This window comes from Ochotona princeps, chromosome 10 (assembly GCF_030435755.1).
Source record: "Ochotona princeps isolate mOchPri1 chromosome 10, mOchPri1.hap1, whole genome shotgun sequence".
NCBI classification, from domain to species: Eukaryota; Metazoa; Chordata; class Mammalia; order Lagomorpha; family Ochotonidae; genus Ochotona; species Ochotona princeps.
The window spans coordinates 25,869,563-25,882,622 of record NC_080841.1 but is presented as its reverse complement, the minus strand read 5'-3'; the positions used below and the strand labels follow the sequence as shown (position 1 = coordinate 25,882,622).

The following is a 13,060-nucleotide window of genomic DNA, read 5'->3' as shown; positions in this document are numbered from 1 at the left end:
TATACACATACTTTTAATTAAAAAAGTAATGAGAAACTATTATAGTCTAAATATGTGTAAGTTGAATACTGACAAGATAAATATCAGTGCAGAAAAATATTTTGCATGATTTCAGATCATCTATTTTTCTTTCAAATCATGGTCATATTAGGGTGAGTATACATGGCAACTGTTCAAATCCTGTACTGGAACAACTAGGTTCAATTGATTCAACCTCTAATACCAATGCCCTGCTAATGTCATGGGAGTAGTGGTGACCCACAACGGAGACTCTGCATTCCCACAAGAGCACTGGCCCAAGTCCTGACTGCTCCCACGCAGCTCCTAATGTGCTGAGGAAAGCAGCTGAATATGACCCAGTGTGGATGGGTCTCTGTACCCACCTGAGAGACCAGGATGAAGTTCCTGGCACCTGGCTTTTGTCTGGTCTAACTCTGGCCATAGGCGCCATTTGGGGAGTAAACTACAGATATGGTATGTGTCTGTCTCCTCTTTAACTCTGGCCTTCAAATAAATTAATCTTTTAAAAATACTTCTCAGATGTTCTGAATTTTTAAATAAATAAAAATTAACTTTTCTAAAATGATACTCCTGTATTTACTTTAGAAACTATGTCTCACTAGCTGATTTTTATGCTAACAAGATAAAACACACACTACTTTTCTGATTAATCAGTACAGCCTTATTCCAAAATAGGATTATTAACAGTCACTTTTGATATAAGGGGAAATTGATGCACAGAAGAGTTAAATCATTGTCTAAGGTCATACGGTTGGTTATGATTTCAAACCTTTCAGCATATATTTTTTGCATCTTCTATAATAAATTTATCATAGAAGAGTGTATTTATAAATACATGTATGAGAAAAAATAATCCGTTGTTTAGAAGTGACTCAGCCCACAGAAAAAAAATTAAAGGAGAAGAATACTTACATCATGATCATTACATTTTAAATGAAATAAAATTATGCCAGAACCATCAGAGATATATGTTGGAGTGTGGAAAGGAAAGAGGGATGAGGAGGTTTATGAGTAGATAATACTAACCTACTGGTACACCCATTCTGACTAGTAGTTTGTAAGCTCAACAACTGAAACCAGCTAAAAACTCCGTGATGCAATATGAAAAACGTCCTGGATTCTAGAACAACAACAACAAAATAACAACAACAACAAACGCCTGACCCAGGCTTCTCTCCTTCTCTAAACATGGCAATTACCGGAAATATTGCCAAGTATAACCAGAGAGGTTGCCATTGCTTTAATATTAGGGAACCTAGTTCTAATACAACTAACCCCCTGGACATCTACCAAGAGGCAGGCTACAATTACCTTTCAACACTAATTATTTCATTCACAATTGAGTATTAAAGGACATAATAAGTACTGGTAGTTAAGGTAACAAATTAAAAGTAATCCACTCTAAAGTATAAATTGAAGGCATGTTTTAAGTGGCTTTGTGAGTGATGAGTGCATATAATGAGCCAGTAAAATCGGAGCATTTGAGTGTGTGAAGAAGCCACCATCACTGAAATGAAGAATCTAAAATTTATGGAGCTCCACTCATGAGCCAGGTATTATGCAAACTGCTTTAATTCACACAATATCCTTGTGAATGGGGCATGATCTCAACGTGAAAAACGAAGAAACTGAGGTTAAGTAATTTGTTCAAGGTCACAAAATCAGTAAAAGAGTAAATGGCAGAGTTAGGACACAAATCCAGGTCAGTCTTAAGCTGCATACATGTTTTTTAATTTAACATCTTACAAATATCCTGTCTAAAAGGAAACACTGTGTGTGTGTGTTCTTGAATTTAAAAGATTTTCTAACTGTATACAGAGCCCAATTTAACCAATAGCTAATGGATATAATAAGGACAGTACAGGGGAAATTTTCAAATATTTAACAAATGGCTTGAGTTTTGCCTACATTTTCTCTTCATATGTCATAAATAACTTCCAGTTCTTAAAGATGTACTTTAATAAAGGAAACTGAGTTTTGATTAAACCTCTTAGTGATTTCAAGGTGACTGGGTTACCACTTTCTAAAACATGATCAAGAGGACTAGTATTCTTGTCCTTCAAAATAATTAGCAAACTTTCAGAAGTGATTGGTATAAAACTATTGTCATTGATCGGCTGTGAATAGATAATTTTAAACAAAGTCATTGTATGTTCAGCAGATTACAGCTTGTTAACAGGCAAGTTCTAAATGACCTCTTAAGCTAGTCAAATCAATGATGCATATTCCTCATTAAGTAACACCAAAATGTAAGTGGTCTGATAAATAATGTTTATTTAAGCACTAAAACAAATGGCAAAACCTTGATATATCAAAAAGCCATCTGCTCATAGAAAATTTTTCTCTGCATTGGGTTTATTTTCAACCCTAAAGTTCTGAGTCTCCTTAATATGCCCAAAGAGAAAAGGAGTCTTATCTCCAATTAAATGAAGAATTGAAAAATCAGTTCATTGAAAAAGACCTATCAACAATCCAAGAAGCAGAAATCAACTATTATTTAAAACTGTACTTTTACAATTACTATGTTCAATATTCCAGAAGACAATAGTGTGAGTAAAGAAGAGTAGGCTTATAAACTCTTCAATGACAGCTAAATAAATATAAATAAAAGTAGTGATAACTAAGGCTGATGCTGTAACTCAACTGTTAAGCATCTACCTGCAAGTGCAAGCACGCATTATGGGTGCTGGTTCATGTGCCAGACACACCACTTCCCATCCAGGTCCCTGCCTATGGTCTGACAAAGCAGTGGAAGATGGAACACAGCCTTGGGATCCTGCACCCAAGGAGACCTGGAAGAGGCTCCTGGCTTTGAATTGGCTCAGATCCAGTCATTGTGGCTATTTAGCAGCTGGAAGATCTTTCCTCTGTCTCTTTTCTCCGTAAATCTTAAATCTGCCTTTCTAATAAAAATGAATAAGTCTTTTAAAAAGTAGTGATACATGTTATATCATATATTAAAATATATTTCTCATATACTGAATATATATGAAAATCTTAACTATTTTTAGCAAACACTGTGAATAACAACTCCTTATGTAGCTGCTTCCCTTTAATACTATTTCCCAATCCTATATGACATAACATTATAACATTTCTTTTCTCCACAATCAATTTAATAATTTCACATACTATTGGTACAACAAAGAGAAGGAAAGATGAACAGATATTCTTTTTAAAAATTTGTTTATTTTTATTGGAATGGCAGACGTAAAGAGAGGAGAGACAGAAAGAACTTTCATCTGTTGGCTCACTGTCCAAATGGCCACAATGGTGGGAGCTAAACTGATCAGAAACCAGCAGCTTCCTCCAGGTCTCCCATCTGGGTGTGGGGACCCAAGGATTTGAGCCATACTCCACTGCATTCCCAGTAGAGCAGGCAGGGCATGAAATGGCACCTATATGGAATGCCAGTGCTCGCAAGAAGAGTATTAGGCTATTCAGCCACTGGGCTGGCCCTTTAAGCGATCCTCTTTTCATGGTAATAGAACATTTAAACATGTAAGATGATGGAATAGGGTGAAGACAGGTTAAAACAGATGGAGGAAGATGAGCAGAAGAAAAACGGAGCAGGTGCGATCTCAAGAAATAGGAGAGGAAAGGCCAATGGCACAGGGATGTCTGGAGACCCATGGACAAGAGGAAGCAGTAGATACAACAGTGGTGCAGCAGTGAAAAAACACCCCAACAGGGATCAGTGTTCCACCAGTGGTCAGTGGGAAGGGGAGAGTTCCAGAAACTTAGGAGGTAAACAGCCACAGAATTGTTGGTCCTGATGATTTTTTTTTATTGATTACATTTCATTTTGTGACAGTTTCATAGGCTCTGGGATTCCCCCAACCCCTCCCCATGCCCTCCCCCTGTGGTGGATTACTCCACCTTATTGCAGTATTATAGTTCAAAGTCAAGATTCTTTCATTGCAGGCATATACCAAGCACAGAGTCCAGCATCTTATTGTCCAGAAACATTCAACAGTTTCTTGGGAAGACCATCTCTGGTCTGAAGGCTGAGCTGGCAGAACATCATCCTGACCAATTAAAAGCCACAACATCACATCAACAACAATTTACAATATTATGGAGTTAATTGACATGGTATTGAGTGACCAATATGTTAAAAAAATGCAGGTTCTTAACCACATCCTGTGACTACTTCATTGACATTTCAATTTTAGTTTATGTACAACCAACATCTACACACCTTAAAATGGCTATAGGGTACTATTCAGCTGTCTCGGTTTTTTTTTTGTTTGTTTGTTTGTTTGTTTTGTTACTGAACTTGATAGGTTTTAAGGTAGTCTAAACTGGCTTATAACTCTAACAAGGCATATGTCAACATTTGAGGTGCAGAACAGTTTTAGGAGGGGTGTGCACAGAAATCTTCAAGACCTTAGTGAGGAGTAACTTATCTTTGTGTCCTACCTAGTAAGGTATATGTGAGTCCAAGCTGACTATTTCCTGTCTGGTTCTAAGTTTCCTTGTTCTTCTCTATCTATTCTAAGCTTTTTAGGGGTGGGGCTCTAGAGCAACCCTGATGGTCATTGCAGGAGAGGGTGGGGATCCAAAATTGGAACTAAGTAAGGACCAGAGAAAGCTCCTCTCCCGAGTCTCAAAGGAAGTTTACTGTTCTTCTGTTTCTGAGGCCACTCAGGGCTCCTGGCTGTTGTTCTGATGATGTTGGATCCTCCGAGGAAGGATTTGGGCTTCTTCCATCACATGTGGTAGATCCAAATGGGAATGGATGACCTCAGAGTTCTCGGCCTCCAAAGGCACTCCAATTCCCCGTGGTCTCCTTGGCAGTTAGGATGTAGCCCTTGGTGCCCATACTGATAGTCCTAGGTGAGGATCCTGGAGTCTCTAGGGTTGGGATACAAGCCTCCTCCTGTCCACCTGCTCCTTTTGGGGTCCCTGCCCCCTGCTCTGTGCATATGACCTCCTGTTAAGAAGTTGTTAGGATCGCTCTTGAATCCCTTGTATGGCTTTGTAGTTTTGCTATTATCTAATGTTGATTTGATTCTGTTATCTATAAGTTACCTGTTATGATCTTGATAGGTTATACTTCATGTCTTCCTCACACATTCTAAGGAGATGGAAGATTTCTCAGCTTTCCCGCCCCATTATAATAATCACGGAATCCATTAATCACGAAGAATTCGTGATATTAAATATATATGTACCAATTGCCAGGGCACCCAACTGTGTGAAACAAATATTAATGGATTTAAAGGGAGAAACAGATACCAACACAATAACAGTAGGGGACCTTAACACACCACTAACATTAGTGGACAGACTGATGAGACAAAAGTTCAGCAAAGAAACAACAGAGCTCAACCAGATAATAGAAAAAAATGAATTTAATTGATATCTACAAAAGCTTTCATCCTACAGACACAGAATACATTATTTTTTTCTTCAGTACGTGGAACCTTCTCCAAAATATAAGATCAAAGAATTAAAGAAATGGTTCTTTGAGAAAATCAACCCAAGAGATTCCATACTAGCTCAACTAATGAAAACAAGGAGGGAGAAGACACAAATAAATATAATCTGAGGCAAAGAAATGAAATGTCACAAGTGAGAAAACCTAGAAGCAATGGATAAATTTTAGATACATACAATCTGCAAACACTGAATCAGGAAGTAATTAAAAATGTCAATAGGCCTATAACCAGGATGGAGACTGAATCAGATATTAAATCCCTCGCAACAAAGAATAAATTCTACCAAACATTCCAAGAACTTACACCAATCCTCCACAAGCTATTCAAACAATAGAAAGGGAGGCAATCGGAGACTCAAAATAGCAGATTAGCGTAAGGACATATTTTGACAAATGAGAAAACATTAGCCAGTGTAAACCAGAGAGGGCACATTCCAGGAAATAGTAAAGGACAGAATGACAGCAGAGGGGCACCCAGAGACTGACAGAAACAGGAAAGCACAGACACAATGGTATGGTGTTGCAGTGACCAGATATTCCAGCAGCGTTCAGTGAGTGGTAATCTGAGCTGCACCAGCAGTCGGAACTCGACCAACAACAAAGTGAGAAGGGTGTTCACCAGGAGCTCAGGAGGCGAACCCAGACAAGGAACTGCCCATCCTGCTAATCTGTTTGATTTGACCAGGAGCAGAGACAGAGCGGCAGGTCCCAAATGAGTGGTGTAGGAATAGGGATGATTTCACAGCCCAGTAAAACCCATAGAGCTGAATTAGTTGCCATTTTATGTAGGGAGATAAAGGCTATGGGACAGGAGGACGATGCATACACCGAGCTGGGAGTGAATTCATTTCTGGCTTAGTGAACTGCAACAGCATGGCTTCCTACAGGTTCAAAAAAGAGAGTTCTGGGCAGCCCTCAGATCTGATGGCCAGCAGATCAAGAACTCTAGTAGTGGCACATTAGACACCATTTAGTACAGTGTGGTAAAGAATTTAAGACTGCAGGGACAACAGTGGGCTGCGCATACACTGAACTGAGATTGAACTCACTGAGCTTAGTGCATTGCACTGATCCCACAGGGAAAGTAATACTGACTTAACATTATATAGTTCATAATAGGTCCACATGGCCTCCAAACCTAATGGCCAACAGGTTCCAGCAATATGAGCACCACCAAAATCCTAGGTATATAGGACACCTGGTAGCTTCCTAATCCTGGGGACTGCGTGAACCAGAAATGGGAGAAAAACTGTGCACAGAAAATGGTGCAGATTCAGGACGATATCACAGGAAGTGGAGATTGGTGAGCCAGGAGTTGGGGCCACAGAGACCATGGTGTAAGTCTAACACAAGAACCCAGACCTGGAACTTGCTGGAGGGAGTGGCACAAGTGGCTGCAAGCAAAGAGTTGTGTACCAACTGCAATAAGTAAAACTGAACTGTAGACCTGTGGTTAACACAGCTTAGAAAGCTGCCCCAATGAGAAGAATCTGTTAACCAAAAGCACAATGACCAAGAGCAAAAGAAGACACATAGGCACAATGAATATTACTGAAGACTCATCTGCAAAGGAGCAAAAGTCTTTGCCAACCTCAGAGTTCACTGAAGAAGACATCGAGAAATGAGGGATACAGAATTCAACACACTTTTTATAAAACTTCTTGTCAATAATGAGAAGCATATAAAGCAGGCATTCAAGGAATTTAAGGAACATGTCACACAGGAAATGAATCAAATGAAAGCTGATATATCAGAAATTAAGAAGACAGTGAAGCAAATTAAAAGTACAGTGAAGATCTCCAAAATAGAAAGAAGGAAGCAGAAGAAAGAATCTCAGAATTGGAAGATACTCCCTGTCACCAGAGGGAAACAAAGAAAAAGCTGGAAATAGAACTGGATCAAGCAAAAAAAAAGGTATTCAAGAATTAAGACACACTGGTAAAAAGCCAAATATAAGAGTTATGGGAGTCCCAGAAGGTGCAGAAAGAGAAGCTGGGTTTAGAAATGCATTTAATGAAATAATAAGTGAAAATCTCCCTAATCTAGGGAAACAATATCCAGGAAAGACACAGAATCCCCAACAGGGTTGACCAAAATTGATCTACATTACAACACATAATAATCAAGCTCTCTTCAATTGAACATAAGGAAAAGATCCTTAAATGTGCACATGAAAAGCAATGAATTGACATATAAAGGGATGCCAGTTAAATTCACAGGAGACCTCTCACAGGAAACTCTACAGGCCAGAAGAGAATGGAGCAACATATTACAGATTCTAAAAGCAAAAAATTGTCTGCTGAGGATAATGTACCCAGCAAAGCTTTCCTTTTGTCTTTGAAACTGAATAAACTTCTTACACAGCAAAAAAGAAAAAAAAAAAACCAAGCAAACAAACAAACAAAAAAACATCAAAGAATCTGCCTGTACCAAACCTGTCCTAAAGGTGATACTTAAGATGGTCTCTCTCTTTTTTTTTTAAGATTTATTTATTTTATTGGAAAGGAAAATGTACAGAGAGGAGGAGAGACAGAGAGAGAGATCTTCCATCCGCTGGTTCACTCCGCAAGTGGTCACAACGGCTGGTGCTGTGTCGATTCAAAGACAGGAGCCAGGAACTTCTTTCAGGTCTCCCACATGGGTACAGGGTCCCAAGGCTTTGGGCTGTCCTCTCCTGCTTTCCCAGGCCACAAGCAGGGCACTGGATGGGAAATGGTGTTGCCGGGATTAGAACCGGCGCCCATATGGGATCCCAGTGCGTTTAAGGCGAGGACTTTAACCGTTACGCTATTGCGCTGGGCACAAGATGTTCTCTTGACAGAGAAAAGTATAGCACCGAAGAAAACCAAAGGCAAATGTAAAGAACACTCCAGTAAAATGACAACAGATGACTAAATAAATCTATTGCTAAAATGACAGAACCAAACTACCACCCATTCACATTAACCCTGAATATAAATGGATTAAACATATGAACCAAATGTTATAGATAAGTAGACTGGGTTTAAAAAACAAAACCCACCTATTTGTTTCCTATAGGAGACATATCTCTCCAAAAAAGATCAGCGGGAACAGTATCTCATGGATTTCAATTTTTTTTTTAGTTCCATCTCTTCAAAATACATTCTCATTAAATTTTTCACTGACTCCTATATCATATAGCAGCATCACTTTCTTCTAGAAGATTATTTTTTGTTTGTTTTCTTTTTTATATTTATTTTTCTGGGTTTTGCTTTCTTTTTTTCTTTATTATATTTTTTCTTATTTTAGATTCTTAATTTTTTTCATTTCTTCAGCGACACATTAGTCATTCAGTAGCATGTTATTTAACTTCATGGTGTTTTTAATTTCTTTTTTTTCTTTCTGTTGTTGAGTTTGTTTTGTGGCTTTTCATTTCAGGGGATGTACAGTAACTGTGTAATGGAGAGTATCGTATCTAGATAAGAGAATAGAATACAATCTGCATCTTTATTTCCAGATCAAAGATGGATTCCCAATGAAACTGTCAACTATATCTTGACAACAGAATGCTGGATTCTCTGCTATTGTCCATGCCCACAATGATGGACATATGACTGTTTATGAAGAATTATACTATAGTAATAATGCAGGGGAACTCAGTAGTGGGGAGGAGATTTGGGGAGAAGTTAGGGAAATCCTAGGACCTATGGAACTGTATCATAAGATAATAAATAAATAAATAAATAAATAAATAGATAGATAAATATCAACAAAAAGGGGTTGGCAATTCTCCCAAACTCTTTCAATGAAGCCAGTACCACCTTAATACCAAAGCCAGATAGAGAGACTACAGAGAAACAGAACTACAGACTTAGATCCCTAATGAAAATAGGTGCAAAAATTCTCTGTATACACAAGCGAACACAATTCAACACACAAATTCTTCATGCAGACCAGGTGGGATTTGTCTCTGTTATGCAGAGATAGTTTAATATATGCAAATCAATAGACATGATAAACAACACCAACAAATTGAATCAAAATCATGTGATCATCTCAATAGATCAGAGAAGGCATTTGATAAAATCCAGGGCCACATCATGCTAAAATTCCTAAGCAAGAAAGGCACAGAAGGAACATTTTACAACATAATAAAAGCAATATGTGAAAAACACAACTTCACTTTGATAATGAATGGAGAAAGACGAGCAAATTTCCTACAAAGATCTGGAACTACACAAGGATGTCCACTTTCACCACTGCTATTCAGTATAGTAGTAGAAGCCCTATTAGAGCTATTAACAAGAAAAAGAAATTCAAGGAATTCAAACCAAATATGATTAAAAATGTACCTGCTAATATATTCACATATATGTTTATATATACTATATATATACACCTGTTCATAGATGACATGAATATACAAAGAAAAACCAAAGTATGACATGAGTATACATGAATAACCAAAATATGTAATCAAGACACTATTGAAACTCATAAAAGACTTTGGCAGGAAAGCAAGGTACAAAATTAATGAATGTAAATTGATGCCCTAGTACATACAAATAACACCATGACAAAGAAAGAACTTATAAGTTTAGTCCCTTTAAAGTAGAGGAGAATATTAAATACCTTTGAATAAGCCTAACCAAAGACAGAAGAGTTCTATGATGGAAATTAGAAAACATTAAAGTAAGAAACAGAGGAAAGCATTAAAAAGGTAAGAGAATTTCATCATGTTCCTGAATCAGTAGAGTCAACATCAACAAAATCAAAAGTACTATACAGCTGTGATGTGATCTCAATCAAAATACCAACAGCATTCCTCTCAGAAATACAAAAGATGTTAAAAAAAATCCATCTGGAAACACAAGAGACAATGAATCGTCAATGCTATCTTGAATAAAAATAAATACGGCAGGATCCAGCTTTATTCCAGATTTTAAAACATACTATAGTACAGTAGTAATCGAAACAGTTCACTACTGGTACAGAAACAAAGATGAACAGAAGACAATAGAAGTGAAAGAAATGAGCTCACACTTGTATAAGCCAGCTAAGTCATTTGTTGATGGCAACAGGAATATGTGAAGGCCACAGACTGAATGTTCTTTAATATGGTAAAGTTTTCATCTTAAGTCATCCAGTTTTGCCTACAAGTGCAAACAAGTGCAAACACTGGGTAGGGTTAATTCAACATCATCTCTTACTGATTATTTCTAAATTCGAAATTTCTTGGGTAAAATGTGCTACCAGTAATCATGCCAAAATTTCTTCAGGTCATGGAATTCATTATTCAGGAAATACAAGGTATGAATAATAAAAGTCCCTAAAGGCCTTTTCAGCAGTCACATACTTGCTTTCATCCAGAATAAGAGAAAATGAGAAGACAAAGCAAAGACAGGATTACAGGGGACTAGAACTGACAAACATACAGATGCTAGATGTCCCAGGTTCAGGTTCCAGAAAGATCACTTTGTTCAATTCCATTTCTTCCTCTTTTTAATTATAGTCATGATGGCACCAACCTCTCCAATAGTGGTTGTGAGGATTACTAAGAAGAGTTGCAATACTTAAAATACTTAGAATATTGCCTGAAGATTGGTAATTGTTGTGAATTGCTAACTATGCCTTGTCTATTTTGTCAATACTTCTGATTTTTCTTGTCTGCTCCCAGAGACACAGAACTCTTAGTGACATTAAGTCACATCAAGGTACATTGAAATAACTATCAACTGTATTGATTTATCCTTAGGAAATAAGTTCCAGAACCTGGAGCCATCTTGTTATGGAGATAGCAGCTTCAGTAACATGGTTGAGACTGAGTGAATGTAATCAAATCTTGTGCCATTTTCTCCCACTGACATAACAACGAGATACAAGGTACTGCAGAGAATTCCTCTTAGATGGAAGCAGCTGGCAATTATAAGAGAAAACTTCAAATACTAAAAAAACTTGAGTTGTTAGGAAAAGGGGATAGTAACAGACTTTAGGGTAGATGAATTCCATCAAACTGCACTTTTATTTAACTAGCGGGATATTTTAAATATGCTTCACATTCCCCTATCTTTACAACATTGTCAGTAAACTGGCATCTGTAGGTGCAGTATTTGCTGGGAAGCAGATGACAACATGCTCATTAACATCAGAATTAGAAGATGAATTACAAGTATCTGTATAGGACAGAGAAAGAAATGAACTGAGCAAATAATTCACTTGGTCGGATTTTAAGATACAGAAAAGTATCCAAGCAGACAGAACTAGAAGTAAAAGTTGGAGACCAAGTTTGAACGGAATCCACACCAGAGTGGTTAAAATTACTGAGGAATGGCAGAACCCTGATGAGGAATAAAGTAAAATTAAAGAATGAAACAGAAAACAAGAAGTCACACAGAGAAACAAGAAGAATGTGGTACCAGGAGCTAAGATAAAAATTCATCACATAATTCATGGTCACATTAATTGACTGTCACTGGCCTAGCAACAAATCAGCACAAAGGCAATATTGTGGGCCTTTACAGCAGCTTATACCATAACAATTCTCCTTCAAACCTGTCTGAATTCTGATACTTTAGCAAAGGTCCAAATCTTATGAGGCCCTCTATTCATATAGAAGCTTCACTAAGCAAGTTTTACCTTAAAATGTCTAGTTTACTCACACCATTTAGTTCAACCAGGAAACCTACAGAGGCTTAAATGCCGTCCCCAACAGCAAAGATTCCAGTACAATGTGGCATTTACAAATATACAGGAAAAAATCATAAGGCAAAGACTCTTTCAATTTCTTCTAGAGGGAAAAACTGGCCAGTAATGATTGACTGATTCAGAGATTTATTAAATCATCTACATTAAGCCAGGCATTGAGACACAAACATGAAAAAGATGGGCTTTGGGCCTTAAGGGACTTCCAGTGCATAGCAGGTGGAGACAGGGATGCAAATTAGTACAATAAAATCTTACAGGTGCTACAACAGAAGTAACTGATGATGAAATAGGGACAGAAAAAGATAGAGACATCAGTTATACAGGAGTAGGAGAATGCAAACTCTATAGAGAAGAGATGACTAATAAATGCAGCAAATGAAGATATTAATAACTATGACTAAACTAAACAAAATCACATCTATATACTTTGTTCTTCATTACCGAAGAGTGACATTTATTTACAAATGACTAGCCTATAGTAAATTTGTGAAATATCTCCATTTAGAGACGATCCAGATTTCAATAAAATTTGGTTGTCATGCCATCGATCAATACCCAAATGTACAACTGGTAGTTGGCTCAGTTCATGAGGGGAATTTAGACTCTTCTTATTTTTTTATATTTATTTATTTTACTTGAAATTCAGAGTTACAAAAAGACAGAGAGGGCAAGACAGAGCTCTTCCAGTCACTGGTTCACTCTCCAAATGGCAACAATGACCAGAGCTGGACAGTCCAAAGCTGGGAGTCCAGAGCTTCTTCCAGGACTCCACCTGGTGTAGGGGATCCCAAGGCCTTGCACTATCCTTTGCTGCTTTCCCAGGCCATTAGCAGGAAGCTGGATCAAAGGTGGAACATCTGGGCCTCATCTGGGATGCCAGCAGCACAGACACACTGCACTGGCCCCAATCTTATTCATTATATGCAAAGA

At 37.7% G+C, this 13,060-nt stretch overlaps 1 protein-coding gene across 2 annotated transcripts in view; it reads right to left on the bottom strand.

Annotated features, from left to right (window-relative positions):
- Positions 1–13,060, bottom strand: part of SPATA17 (spermatogenesis associated 17) — a 149,363-nt gene that overhangs the window by 103,628 nt on the left and 32,675 nt on the right. The gene's annotated exons all lie outside the window — the stretch shown is intronic.